This window comes from Oncorhynchus mykiss, chromosome 2 (assembly GCF_013265735.2).
Source record: "Oncorhynchus mykiss isolate Arlee chromosome 2, USDA_OmykA_1.1, whole genome shotgun sequence".
Lineage (NCBI taxonomy): Eukaryota > Metazoa > Chordata > Actinopteri > Salmoniformes > Salmonidae > Oncorhynchus > Oncorhynchus mykiss.
Window position 1 is genome coordinate 37397314 of NC_048566.1, and position 16433 is coordinate 37413746.

Below are 16433 nucleotides of genomic sequence, written 5' to 3' on the forward strand. Positions count from 1 at the left end.
TCTCAAGGGAGGTATTCGTTATGAAATACACTCCCTTCTATATGAGCTGGTGGTACCACCTCAAGGATAAATATAAAAGCAGGTGACACAATGGTCTTGGAAAGTGGAGTGTGCCAATTATACCGTATATTGCAATATTAATCCCGTGCCAACACGATTCTAATTCTGAAAAGTGAAAGCAAACTTGTAAGATAGGTCACCCTGGTAGTAGTTGGAGGTTTTAATACAGTAGCCAAGACCAATCTGTGAGTTAATTTGACCATTGGAAAAAAAGGTACTGTGTAAATACTGCAATGCAGGTTGGATTGAAATGAACCCCTAGTCTTCATTTTCAAGGTGATGATTGCACTTTTCTTCCCAACACAATACTGCAATAAATGTGAGTCCACATTTCAAATATTTTTTGTGTGCCCAATGGGGGATTTGAACTTAATCTACTCTTAAATTTACCCACCCCCAAAATGAATATTTATGAGAAATTGCCCCCACCCACAACTTCTCACCTGAATGCATTTTTTGTACTTATGTGAAGGGGTTGGATAAAGGTTGAAATTGGGGTTGAGATTTACCCCAATGTGTGGGTTGATGTTGTGCTAGTGATCTTATACTGTATACAGTAAGTCATCCAGTTCGGCACTTGTTTGTGCAACTAGCTTTTGACAGTCAATGTATGTAATTCAAATGGTATTTTACTGGCAGTATAGTATATGTCCAGATACCTACTTCTTTGTTGGCCGAGCTTCAGTGTAACCCAACTACTGGAAACCTCTAGGCCTGATTCAGCATATAATACAAGGGTGTAGGAACTACACATCTTTGCTATGACAGTGTGTGTGTGTATGCATGTATGTGTGTTTAATGCTGAGTAGGCCGTTTCATCGCCTTGATAAAGCAAACAGGCCAATAACAAACAGACCGCCAGCTACTCTCTCCTGCGGGTATTGGTTCAATGTCTTTCTCCCTCCTGCCTTTCAGAGTTTTTCACCAAAAAAGGAAATGGAAAACTTTGCTCATGGGAGGGGAAGAGGACTGGAGGGAGGGAGAGAAAGAGGGAGGATGAGCACATCTGGAGCTGCTCCATGGTAAAATTCACTCGGTGCCAGTTGCACACACATGGTCCCTCAGATTTATGGGAAGATGACTCGGGTAGTGAGGTGAGGGCTGATCGGAGTGGTTAGAGCAAGCCCATATGACTGAGCCATCTCACAAACAGACGTGAGCTGAAGTTGTTTATATGGAAACGGACCTTAAACATGGTATAGGCTACAAGACTGGGGCTCTAAGAAGTTAGACTATATTTGTAATGACTGATTATTTTTAATTAGTGGCCCCTAATATTATTTTTTAAATTACACAATCTAGCAGGGAATAAAGAAAGATTCAGAGTATTGATGTAATAGTATATTTTACACCTTGTTCTAAAGTGATTGGTCAGCCAACAGCAGTGACTGAAAAGTGGTCCTCAAGTAGACAAATGGCATACCGCCTCAATAAATCCACAGACAATAAAATTGCACTGCACACTGCCCTATCCCATTCAGACAAGAGGAAGACCTATGTAAGAATGCTGTTCATTGACTATAGCTCAGCCTTCAACACCATAGAACCCTCCAAGTTCATCATTGAGCTCGTGGCCCTGGGTCTGAGCCCCGCCCTGTGCAACTAACTGGATCCTGGACTTCCTGACGGGCCGCCCCCAGGTGGTGAAGGTAGGAAACAACACCTCCACGACACTGATCCTCAACACTGGGGCCCCACAAGGGTGCATGCTCAGCCCCGTCCTGTACTCCCTGTTCACCCATGACTGAGTGGCCATGCACGCCTCCAACTCAATCATTAAGTTTGCAGACAACACAACAGTAGGCCTGATTACCAACAATAACGAGACAGCCATCGCGCACCAGCGACTCCTGTGGCGGGCCGGGCGCAGTGCGTGCTAGCCAAGGTTGCCAGGTGCACGGTGTAGCCTCCGACACATTGGTGCGGCTGGCTTCCGGGTTGGATGCGCGCTCTGTTAAGAAGCAGTACGGCTGGTTGGGTTGTGTATCGGAGGACGCATGACATTCAACCTTCGTCTCTCCCGAGCCCGTACGGGAGTTGTAGCAATGAGACAAGATAGTAGCTACTACAATTGGATACCACGAAATTGGGGAGAAAAAGGGGTAAAATAAAAAATAAAATAAAAAATTACGAGACAGCCCACAGGGAGGAGGTGAGGGTCCTGGCGGAGTGGTGTCAGGAAAATAACATCAACAAAACGAAGGAGCTGATCGTGGACATTAGGAGACAGCAGAAGAAGACGCCCCTATCCACATCAACAGGACCACAGTGGAGGAGTTCCTCGGCATACACATCACTGACAATCTGAAATGGTCCACCCACACAGACAGTCTGGTGAAGAAGGCGCAACAAAGCTTGGTCCCTAAGACCCTCACAAACTTCTACAGATGCACAATTGAGAGCATCCTATCATCAAGGACAACAACCAACCAAGTCACTACCTGTTCACCCCGCTATCATCCAGAAGGTGAGGTCAACACAGGTGCATCAAAGCTGGGACCGAGAGACTGAAAAACTGCTTCCAACTTAAGGCCAACAGACTGTTAAATAGCCATCACTAGCCGGCTACCACCCGTTTACTCAACCCTGCACCTTAGAGGTTGCTGCCCTATGTACATATACATGGAATCACTGGTCACTTTAATAATGGAACACTAGTTAACACTAATAATGTTTACATACTGTTTTATTAATTTCATATGTACAGTTGAAGTCAGAAGTTTACATACACTTAGGTTGGAGTCATTGAAACTCGTTTTTCAACCACTCCACAAATTTCCTGTTAACAAACTATAGTTTTGGCAAGTCAGCTAGGACATCTACTTTGTGCATGACACAAGTAATTTTTCCAACAATTGTTTACATACAGATTATTTCACTTATAATTCACTGTATCACAATTCCAGTGGGTCAGAATTTTACATACACTAAGTTGACTGTGCCTTTAAACAGCATGGAAAATTCCAGAAAATGATGTCATGGCTTTAGAAGCTTCTGATAGGCTAATTGACATCATTTGAGTCAATTAGAAGAGTACCTGTGGATGTATTTCAAGGCCTACCTTCAAACTCAGTGCCTCTTCACTTGACATCATGGGAAAATCAAAATAAATCAGCCAAGACCTCAGAAAAATAATTATAGACCTCCATGAGTCTGGTTCATCCTTGGGAGCAATTTCCAAATGCCTGAAGGTATCACGTTCATCTGTACAAACAATAGTACACAAGTATAAACACCATGGGACCACACAACCGCCATATCGCTCAGGAAGGAGACGCTGTCTCCTAGAGATTAACATACTTTGTTGCGAAATGTGCAAATCAATCACAGAAAAACAGCAAAGGACCTTGTGAAGATGCTGGAGGAAACAGGTACAAAGTATCTATATCCACAGTAAAACGAGTCCTATATCGACATAACCTGAATGGCCGCTCAGCAAGGAAGAAGCCACTGCTCCAAAACCGCCATAAAAAGGAAAGGAGGAAAGGAGGCCTACAAACCTGACTCAGTTACACCAGCTCTGTCAGGAGGAATGGGCCGAAATTCACCAAACTTATTGTGGGAAGCTTGTGGAAGGCTACCCAAAACGTTTGACCCAAGTTAAACAATTTAAAGGCAATGATACCAAATACTAATTGAGTGTATGTAAACTTCTGATCCACTGGGAATGCGATGAAAGAAATAAAAACTGAAATTAATAATTCTCTCTACTATAATTCTGACATTTCACATTCTTAAAATAAAGTGGTTATCCTAACTGACATAAGACAGGGAACTTTTATTAGGATTAAATGTCAGGAATTGTGTAAAACTGAGTTTAGATGTGTTTGGCTAAGGTGTATGTAAACATCCGATCAATCATCCATTCAACTGTATATACTCTATTCTACTGTATTTTAGTCAATGCCACTCCAACATTGCTCGTCCTAATATTTATATATTTCTTAAATTCATTATTTTACTTTAGATTTGTGTGTATTGTTGTGAATTGTTAGATACTACTGCACTGCTGGAGCTAGAATAACATCTGCTAAATATGTGTCTGTGACCAATATACTTTGATTTGATATGTTGGCTCATTTGGAAATTACCTTCACATTTCTATCGCGATATCTGTAATACTTCAGCGGAACAGATTGAATAGAGCCCTTAGTGGCCCAAGACTACACACTGTCTGTTGAGTCTCAGTGTAGTGTCTCTCAAGCTAAAATATACAATCTCCAAATTCCATGTCACAAGTGCTATAAGACAAACAATCAAACGTATCTCTCACTGGCCTCAAGTGCCCAGATCCTAACTTGAGATGATTGTGCACAATTTAAATTTCAGTGCAAATAAAATCCAAATAAATCCAAAACAGACTGTAAAATAGACTAATGCTATTTAGCAACCACCCAGATGCTTACGAACAACCTTGGCCTTTCAAACATTGTCTACAGATGTTTTTAGATGGTTCACAGTAGGACACAATGAAACAATTCAGGTTTGGCATCTGTATACTGTAAAGGCTAAGCTCCTCACCTGCGATTTGAAAATGCAATCGTCTGGCGAACAATCGCCGTCTTTCGTCACCGCACCTAGTAACAACATTAGATTATGTTCAATTAGGAAGATTTTCTTGGAAATAGAATTGTGGAATTGAATCACAGTGAATCTCTGGTATCTAGCCACAACTGGCAAATGAGAGAACATCACATACTCTCTCAAGGTTTCTACCACAAACAGGAATTCGGAAGGGCACAAAAATCTCCCGCTCTCTCTCTCTCCCTCCCTTCCATTGAATTTGTTTGCCATCTGTTTCTCAGTTCCAAGCCAAATCATCATTGCCCAGCAAAAATGTCCAGGAAACATCTCAGGCCAGAAAGCTGGACAAATATCTAGTATAGACTGCATCCAATTTGTTGAGTAGAGTGTTGGAGGCTGTTTTATAAATAACATCGCCGAAGTCGAGGATCGGTATGATGGTCAGTTTTACGAGGGTATGTTTAGCAGCATTTGTGGATGCTTTGTTGTGAAAATGCAGTGAGTTGATGAGTTCATGTTGCATATGCATGATACACTAAAGTATGGGCTTTCACTTGGCTCCATCAGGCTCTAGTGACACATTTGGTTTAGTTTGATGTCCATTTGAAAATGGCTTCACAAGTCAGTTCTCACACGCATCCAGGCTATTCAGAAGTCCTTAGTTTCTGAAAAAAGACGGTAGCTACAGTATCTGACTTAACATACACAGTTTGACCAAACCGCTACGCAATCATGACAACCATGAGTGAAAAGGAAATAGTAGCTAATACATATTTAGGCTGGGAGGCCAGTAAGAATGACAAAGTAGTCATGACATTACTTTAGTTTCTCACTCAATCAAACATACTGACAAGCTTTGTCATTCAAGACTGCCTGACTTTTTTGAAATTTCTAATCTTTCATTTCCACTGTTGTGGGGGAAAGGAATGACAGTTAAGAAAATAATATGATGCCTCTGACTCAAAGTCTAGAATATTTCTCCCAAAATATTTTATTTTAACAAACTAGATGTTTTATTTTTTTATTCTTAAAACTCTAAGCCTTGGTTGGGGGGGGGGGGGTACTATGAGTTTTTATTTTAGGGCCCCTTTAGGTGTCAATTTTTTTTTTTTTTATGTATTGGATAAATATTGAATTAGGCCTTTACTAATATAGCCCAGAGAAACGCATTGAATAGCACATTCATAAATGGCAAAAAAGACAGTCAAAATAGAAATCATAAGAAAAAAGGTGTTGAAGTGTTTGTCATATCTAGGTGATATAAGAAAGCTCAGGAACATTATTTTTTTTACATGTTTTTTTTAAAAACACATTAACCCCTTTTTTGGGTAGGCACAAAATACCTTCTTATACTTCCAATCATTATTTTTTTTACCGGTACTGGCTACCTTCAAATGATCATAGAGCAAAACGGAGCACACCATTGTGTTTGTGAGAATCTCCCCTTTCCACATTAGTTTGCAGGTCAAACGTGACAGACGTTTACGTGAGAAGACTGATTTTCGGGATGTCTCCTGGTCTGACCAACACCACTCTAGCTCTGTCACTTTTCACCGATGTGGAGGTACGACATAGGCGGATGCAGCGGATTGAGACGCGTACGATGCAAAAACATACAATGCACCAGTGCGTCAATCACCTCTAGGGGGTTTACACAAAGGCAGTCTATTGCTCCACATCTCCAGCTAAGGCACGTCTGGTGCACATGTGAGTTTCATCCCGCTAATAATTATGCTCATCGCACTTCCAGCACGTGGCACAAAATCATTTTCCCGACAATAAAGGGCATAACTGGTTATTATAAAGTCCATAAAAGTAGGAGGGAGGCCTGATTTGACACTAGTTCCAGTGATCCTCAGGCCTGACAGGAAGTTGGGTCCATAAAGCCAGCTGTATAGGGTGATAACAGGCTCCATGTTGTTCCCACATGGCCATTCCCATTCTCATTATCCTAGACCTAGAGGATCAAGACTGACGGTTACCGGACCAGTTAACAGGGGCAGCAAAACCAAATGGCTGGTTGAACAGTGTATTAATCATTGTTTATTAATAGTTTATAAGTATGCATATGTAAATACAAATACATAGTGAAACTTCATACTAGACTTGTAATGTTTCAACCACTGTTTCAACCATTGAATGACGAAGTGAGATCCCCTCCACAATTTGGATTTGTGGTAAGTGGAACACTTGGGTAACACAATTGTTGTTATTCAGTTAGGTTGATTTGATATGCCGAAAACATTACCCTTCTAAGAAACCTGTCGAAATATAATAGTTCTGCCTCCTAGACACGTTATCTCACTCTCATGATGAATCAGGCCTTTCATCCACTAAGTGGACACATTTGGGATTCTGAGAGCAGTTGAACAATTGAATAAAACCGTTTTTTTTCTGATAAAGCTGCTGCATTGTTGAAACAGGTGGTTTCATGGAAGACCGATAAAAAAAGTAGAAAGTAGGAACCAAAGCGTGTTATACTCAAGAGGAGGGGAGGGAACATAATTAAAGTCACACAGGAATTGCACAGATCACCATCTACACAGCAGCCATTCTTTGCATATGATTTCGGCACATTTGAAGGGAGACATTTTCAGAGATGAACATCACACCATTCGCACTTAGCACTGGAGTTGGAGAATTAGTCTACTGGTAGTCAGTCGCAAGTCAGACATGATCAAAGACGGATAAACCAGTTTTGTCGAGACATTTCGCTTCTTTTGTCTGTTCCAAGAATTCACACATACAGTGCTTTTTTTTTTTTTTTACCTCTTAAAGATAACTTCCACCAATATTTCTTTCCCCAAGCAGACATAAGCCTGATTGCTGTAATGCCATTAGCCTGTAGCCATTAGCCTTGTTAGCTACAAAACAGCTAAGCCAAAGCTTTGTTCTATTTACCAGACAGAAGACTGTGAGGTCATTGGCTGTTTGAGGCAGTACTAATGATCAAAAGACAGTGGTTAAGTGTTTGACTTGCGCTGCCACTATATTCTTAGCTATGACAACGAATGAACCTTTAAGGCCTACACCTTGACCGTGTGAACAAGAAGCCATGTTGGGAAGAGTATAGGATCATGGCCATTAAAAAGTATAGCCTACTAAGTTCATTGAACAAGTTGCTAAAATCCAAAATGGAGGACAATCATAAACTAGTCTTCTCATTGCTCATGGACCAGTTGGTCAATAGTGAAGTCTTGTGACGCCTACAGTATTCATATGGCTATCCTAGTATGGACACCATACCCGTGTCAGTTTCTCCTGTGATACTCGATGACGTAATCTGAAAACCTCAATCTGTCCTGCCACTCAAACAGCTGCCTTTCTCTCAGTAGTAACTCCTTGCTTTGCCCTGTGTGAAGTCTGTGCAATGTCTAGACAAGCACACCTAAAGATTAGTCACTGAGATGGTGTTACTAAATGTGTCTGTAATGTGCCCTGAAACAAACCATAAAAATGGAGGCCATAAATTATGCCATGTCATGGCAACTCCTGATGCTGGGCCAAGGGGAAGGGCCACGGAATGTGGTGAGATGACACCGTCACCATCTGATCTGACACACTTGTGTCCTCCGGCAGCACTGAGGCCACCTGCCATTCCTGACCCATAAACAGACAGAGCTATGAGAACAAATGGGATGGGCAATTTCACCCAAGCATTTGAGTCAGCAAATGCCCCCACAAGTTTGTAATAAATGTCTATAGACATTGCAATGCCATGATGTCATCAACTACTTGATTAGATACCAGTAAACAAGACAACATCAGTGTTATCCACTTTTTATTATGTTTCTCATGTTAATACCAATGCAATATTAACTTTACAATAATAGCATTATAACCTGCATTGGTTCAACTGAGATGTGGAATATTAAAGAGAAGAGCTGAGCATGCATGAGAGAAACTTTGTTGGATTGCAAAAAGATGACTTGAAGAAACCTCAAAGCTGTCTTCTTACTACCTCTTCCAAAACAAATGATAGACCAGGGTTTGTTCGTCATCATTTTTGATTCCATCTGAAAAAAAGCACGTCAGAAGTCATGTCAATGTAATTGAAGAATCCCATAACCACTTCTGGGAAAATTGGAAAACACTAAACGAACAACACGAAAAGTGATCTATTAAAAATGGAGATGTATGGGTAAACCACTTCTCCAATCTTTTAACATTTTTATTTAAGTTAAGAACAAATTCTTATTTACAATGACGGCCTAGGAACAGTGGGTTAACTGCCTTGTTCAGGGGAAGAACGTCAGATTTTTACCTTGTCAGTTCTGGGATTCGATCTAGCAACATTTCGGTTACTGGGCCAACGCTCTAACCACTAGGCTACCTGCCGCCCCTATAACAAAGAACAAACAGCAAAAACATATACATGATCAAATACAAATCTTAGAATCAACTATTAAAGACTACCAGAACCCACGGGATTCTCCAATTACATTGAATGAACTACCAAACTAAATACAAACCCTCCAACCCAAAAAGGCCTGTGGTGTTGATGGTACTGTATCCTCAATGAAATGATAAAATATACAGACCACAAATTCCAATTGGCTATACTTAAACTCTTTAACATCAATATTGGCTCGGGCATCTTCCCCAATATTTGGAACCAAAGACTGATCACCCCAATCCACAATTGACCCCTAATCCTGTGGGATATGGGTCAACAGCAACCTTGGGAAAATCCTCTGCATCATTAACAGCAGACTCGTACATTTCCTCAGTGAAAACAATGTACTGAGCAAATGTCAAATTGGCTTTTTACCAAATTACTGTAAGACAGACCATGTATTCACCCTGCACACCCTAACTTGACAAACAAACAAACCAAAACAAAGGCAAAGCTTTAGACTCAATTTGGCATGAGAGTCTGCTATATAAATAGATGGAAAGTGGTGTTGGGGGAAAAACATACAACATTATAAAATCCATGTACACAAACAACAAGTGTGGTTAACATTTGTTTAAAAAAAACACACATTTCTTTTCATGGGGCCGTGGGGTGAGACAACTTTCTTCAACATATATATCAACAAATTAGCAAGGGCACTAGAACAGTCTGCAGCACCCGGCCTCACCCTACTAGAATCTGAAGTCAAAAGTCTACTGTATGCTGATTATCTGGTGCTTCTGTCCCCAACCAAGGAGGGCCTACAGCAGCACCTAGATCTCCTGCACATATTCTGTCAGATCTGGGCCCTGATCTCAGTAAGACAAAAATAATGGTGTTCCAAAAAAGGTCCCGTTGCCAGGACCACGAATACAAATTCCATCTAGACCCCCTTGCTCTAGAGCTCACACAAAACTATACATACCTCGGCCTAAACATCAGCGCCACAGGTAACTCCCACAAAGCTGTGAACAAGCTGACAGACAAGGCAAGAAGGGCCTTCTATGCCATCAAAAGGAACACAAAATTTGATAATTAGGATCTGGCTAAAAATATTTGAATCAGTTTAGAACCCATTGCCCTTTATGACTCACCAAACAAGAATTCACAAAATGGGACAAACACCAAATTGAGACTATGCATGCAGAATTCTGCAAAAATATCCTCTGTGTACAACGTAAAACACCAAATAATGCATGCAGAGCAGAATTAGACCGATACCCACTAATTATCAAAATCCAGAAAAGAGCCATTCAATTCTACAACCAGCTAAAAGGAAGCGATTCCCAAACCTTCCATAACAAAGCCATCATCACATACAGAGAGATTAACCTGAGAAGAGTCCCCTAAGCAAGCTGGTCCTGGGCCTCTGTTCACAAACACAAACAGACCCTACAGAGCCCCAGGACAGCAACACAAAAAGAAAAACTACTTGACACATTGGAAAGAATTAACAAAAAACTGAGCAAACTAGAAAGCTATTTGGACCTAAACAGAGAGTACACAGTGGTAGAATACCTCACCACTGTGAGTGACCCAATCTCAAGGAAAGCTTTGACAGACTCAGTGAGCATACCCTTGCTATTGAGAAAGACTGCCATAGGCAGACCTGGCTCTCAAGAGAAGACAGGCTATGTGCACACTGCCCACAAACTGAGGTGTAAACTGAGCTGCACTTCTTAACCTCCTGCCAAATGTATGACCTTATTTGAGGATATTTCCCCCATATATTTCCCTCATATTACACAGACACAAAGAATTTGAAAACACACCCAATGTTGATAAACTCCCATATCTATTGGGTGAAATACCACGGTGTGCCACCACAGCAGCAAGATTTTTGACCTGTTGTCACAAGAAAATGGCAACCAGAGAATAACAAAACACATATTTATGTTAATTTATTTTCCCTTTTCTATTTGAGCTATTTGCACATAATGACATTTGTAATGTCTTCATTCTTTTGGAACTTTTTAATTTGTATTGTTTTTAAACTTTTGTTAATGATCTATTTCACTTGATTTGGCAATGTTAACATATGTTTCCTTCAATTGAATTGAGAGAGAGAGAGAGATATTTGGGGTAAGGTGGGGCAGGGGCTTGATTTTTAAAATCTGTGTTAGAACAACATTACCACTGTACTACATCACAAATGCAAGGTTGAAATGTCTGAAAATGAACGGCAACAAAAAATATTAAATGCAAGGTTGAGTGACAGTGACAAAGCAACAATCTGTGCAAAACAGAGGCACAGGAACTGGTGTTGTCCTCAGTGAGTGAAGGTCAGACAATAATAAGCATTTTAGAAATTGGCTAGTACAATCTGGTGGAAAGGCAAAATGATATGATTGTCTCACTCTACACAATGGTGATTTAATTGTACTGTATGCTTACTGTGTCACACCCTGATCTGTTTCACCTGTCTTTGTGATTGTCTCCACCCCCCTCCAGGTGTCGCCCATCTTCCCCATTATCCCCTGTGTATTTATACTTGTGTTCTCTGTATGTCTGTTGCCAGTTCCTCTTGTTTGTCAAATAAACCAGCGTTTTGGTTCTCAGCTCCTGCTTTTCCCAGTCTCTCTTTTTCTCGCCCTCCTGGTTTTGACCCTTGCCTGTCCTGACTCTGAGCCCGCCTGCCTGACCACTCTGCCTGCCCCTGACCCTGCCTGCCGACCGGTACCTTTGCCCCACCTCTGGATTATGGACCTCTGCCTACCCTGACCCTGAGCCTGCCTGCCGTCCGGTACCGTTGCCTCACCTCTGGATTATGGACCTCTGCCTACCCTGACCCTGAGCCTGCCTGCCGTCCAGTACTGTTGCCTCACCTCTGGTTTACTGACCCCTGCTTGCCTTGACCTGTCTATTGCCTGCCCCTGTTGGATTATTAACCCATTGTTAATTCCATGTTTCTGCATCTGGGTCTTACCTCGATTCCTGATATACTGGGAGACAAAATGAGACTGGGAGACACAGTGGGGTGATGTCACCAGAGTTTAGATTTTAAAAAGTCAAAACTGCATAAAAGGATTACATTTGAGGAGCCTGATCCTAGATCTGTTTGTGCTGTCTTGCCCACTCGTATGGTCAATGTCATGCCAATGACCATAGATGTAGGCAAGGCAGCACAAACAGATCTAGGATCAGGCTAACTTTTGAGTGTGGTCTCAGTGAAACGTGGCACCAGACGTGCTCTGTATGGGAGTGGGATGGTTACGGTGTAAAAAAAAAACAGGGAACGCATTCCGAGGGTTTACTCATCATTCCAAAGAGGCTCTCCCCTAGCCTGTCTCGGGGCTTTGGGTTAGCCTGGGTGTCTTTAGCAGACGTGACTCGACCGCAACGTGTCAGACGATAGGTCTTTCTTCCCAGTAACTGTACATTAACTGTATAGCCATGCCTTACCGACCACTGACCAGTAACAGCATGTTTGTTACCAAACAAATTGTGTTTGTTACCAAAGATATGAGGACAAGTTTTATAGTGAGTCAGTAACTACACCAAACATGTCTATGTACTGCCAGACTATGTATCGTCTATGAAATCATAATTGTTATCACAGCAATAGGAGGACAAGTCAAAGCTACTGTACACTGGAACAAGAGATAGGCCTTGTTGCACAGTGTAAAGTCCGTAACTACACCAAACATGTCTATGTACTGTACCAGCATTGATACATATCAGACTGTTAAGGATGTTGCTCCATCAATGTAAGATGATGCTTCCTGTACTAATATAGCAGTTCCATGGTTCATTATGTCCAAACCTCCACATGCAGTCCTGATTTGATAAGCTGTACAAGTACTAGTACTGTAGCACGGAAGACATTACATTGGAGCTACCAGAAACATTCAAACGGAGCTACCAGAAACATTCAAATGGAGCAACCAGAAACATTCAAACGGAGCAACCAGAAACATTCAAACGGAGCAACCAGAAACATTCAAACGGAGCTACCAGAAACATTCAAACGGAGCTACCAGAAACATTCAAACGGAGCTACCAGAAACATTCAAACGGAGCTACCAGAAACATTCAAACGGAGCTACCAGAAACATTCAAACGGAGCAACCAGAAACATTCAAATGGAGCAACCAGAAACATTCAAATGGAGCAACCAGAAACATTCAAATGGAGCAACCAGAAACATTCAAATGGAGCAACCAGAAACATTCAAATGGAGCAACCAGAAACATTCAAATGGAGCAACCAGAAACATTCAAATGGAGCAACCAGATACATTCAAACGGAGCAACCAGAAACATTCAAACAGTGCTACCAGAAACATTCAAATGGAGCTACTGTAAGTCAATGTATAATTGTACAGAGAAAACACAAGCTTCCTTAGCTCTCGTCTTCTCCATTCCCTCCCATCTGAGGTCAAGGAGTTAGGCTTTCTTGCAGATCCTCGGCTCTGGAGTGGGAAGCTTCTGTACTGTCCCATAATGAGTTCTCTCTGTGGGGAAGACCAGGCATTTCTTTTCCAGAGGCAGGGATGGATGGATGGATATAGCCTTGGGTCCAGACAGCCAAACCTCCAGACAGAGGCACTTTGTTGTGTCAGTAAATGGCTACATTCTGAGTGGTAACATTGTACTCTAAACAAGTCAGACAGACAGACAGACAGACAGAAAGACACAGACAGACAGACAGACAGACAGACAGACAGACAGACAGACAGACAGACAGACAGACAGACAGACAGACAGACAGACAGACACAGATACACAGACAGAAAGACACAGACAGACAGACAGGACAGACAGACAGACAGAAAGACACACAGACAGACAGACAGACAGACAGACAGACAGACAGACAGACAGACACAGATACACAGACAGAAAGACACAGACAGACAGACAGGACAGACAGACAGGACAGACACACACACACACAGACAGACAGAAAGACACAGACAGACAGACAGACAGACACAGACAGACACACAGACAGACACACACACACAGACAGACAGACACACACACACAGACAGAAAGACACAGACAGACACACACACAGACAGAAAGACACAGACAGACAGACAGACAGGACAGACAGACAGGACAGACAGGACAGACAGGACAGACAGACAGACAGACAGACAGACAGACAGACAGACAGACAGACAGACAGACAGAAAGACACAGACAGACAGAAAGACACAGACAGACAGAAAGACACAGACAGACAGACAGAAAGACACAGACAGACAGACAGAAAGACACAGACAGACAGACACAGACAGACAAAGACACAGACAGACAGAAAGACACAGACAGACAGAAAGACACAGACAGAAAGACACAGACAGAAAGAAACAGACAGACAGACAGAAAGACACAGACAGACAGACAGACAGACAGAAAGACACAGACAGACAGAAAGACACAGACAGACAGAAAGACACAGACAGACAGACAGAAAGACACAGACAGACAGACACAGACAGACAAAGACACAGACAGACAGACAGACAGACAGACAGACAGACAGACAGAAAAACACAGACAGAAAAACACAGACAGAAAGACACGGACGGACGGACAGACAGACAGACAGATAGACAGACAGACAGACAGACACAGACAGACAGAAAGACACAGACAGACAGACAGACAGACAGACAGACAGAGACACAGACAGACAGACACAGACAGACAGACACAGACAGACAGAAAGACACAGACAGACAGACAGACAGACAGACAGACAGACAGACAGACAGACAGAAAAACACAGACAGAAAGACACAGACAGAAAGACACGGACGGACGGACAGACAGACAGACAGACAGAGTTCTCTCTGTAAGCATATGGGAACTATAGAATCGAAGGAAAAAGCACCACATAAAATAAATAATTAAGTAAAATCATCCTTGAAGAATGCAAATGTGGAGCATATGAGAAGAAGGCGGAACAATTACAAATACTCAGATTCCATAATCAATGTGTTTAAATTACTCACAGACCAGGTATAGGATCTTTAAGATAATGGCATCAGAACGTTTGAATACTGTTTCAGTAACTGTTCACACATGTTGCTTTGTTTCCGTCCCATCCCTTTGTATTTCATACATTATGCAGACTTCTAAGTATGCATTAGCCTGTTCCCAGAGCTGTTTATACTGTCTTGTCAACGTCTATGGTGACTGACCGCACAAACAGATCTGGGACTAGGCTATGTATGCCTGATTTTCAAAGTAAATGCTCTACACACTAAAAATAAATGTTTCTAATTAGTACCAGATAGGGGTTCTTTGGCTTGTAACCATAGCGGAACCCTTTTTTAGTGCTATATTAGAACCCTTTTTTGAAGGTTCAATAAAGAACCATGCTCATAAGGTTCTGAATGGAACTTGTATGGTGCTATAAAGACCCCTTTCCTAAGGTTAAAAAAAAGTTATATATAGCCCCAAAAAATTGTTCCGCTATGGTTACAACCCCTTTTTTATGGTTCTTAGTAGAACCTTTATGGAGAATGGTTCTATAAAGGAACCTTTCTCAATCTGAAAAGGTTATTTGTAGATCATTTTGAAGAACAATACATGGTTTCTTATTCTGGTCAGCCATATAATATTGTTAAAATTTCATAAGGGTGTTAATATTGTGTTAATGAACAAGTTGAGTCAAGTGAGAACTACCTCTGACCAGCTGGGGGTCCCTGACAAGAGAACTGAGAACCACTGGCTGATTTAGTCAACGGTTCTAAAATGACAAGGCCATACACAAGTCTTTTACAAGACACCATCACTGCTGGCCATGATCATATATCCTTTTAACGGCATAACACAACACATTTGATCAACTGGAACGACACTCTCACTCACGAATACACAAAAAGAGCTATGAGGCAACCATGCCCCCACATATTCAAATGAGTCACCTCTCCTACATTTCAATTAATCACCAAAAGAGCAAAGAACCCTTTTGTGAACTCAAAGGGTGAGTGACTCAAAGGGTTCTTTGAGTCATTATGGTTCCACATAGGAAGATCACCTTTTCCAAAGAACTCTTGAGGAACCCTTATTTTCTAGATTTTTTTATTAGTGTTTTTAGCCACACAGTTTGTAACATACAAACCTAACTTTGCTCCTTGTCTTGTTTTACTGCCAAATCCCCTTTTGCAATGACACTAGTTTACCCATAATGTCTTTGATCTCTCCAGTATTCAGAGTTTCCTCAGAAAAGGCGTACATCAAATTAAGGCCAGCGAGACATTGAACAAGTTGAGTTGTGTTCAAAGAAAATGTTTTGGGCACATTTAACACAACACATCACTGACTACCACTTCATATGTTCAATCATGGTAGTGGCTACATCATGTTATGGGTATGTTTGTCATCTGCAAGGACTAGGGAGTTTTCTTGAAAAGAATGAAAGCACTAGAGCTAAGCACAGGCAAAATCATAGAGGAAAACTTGGTTCAGTCTGCCCTCCACCAGACACTGGGAGA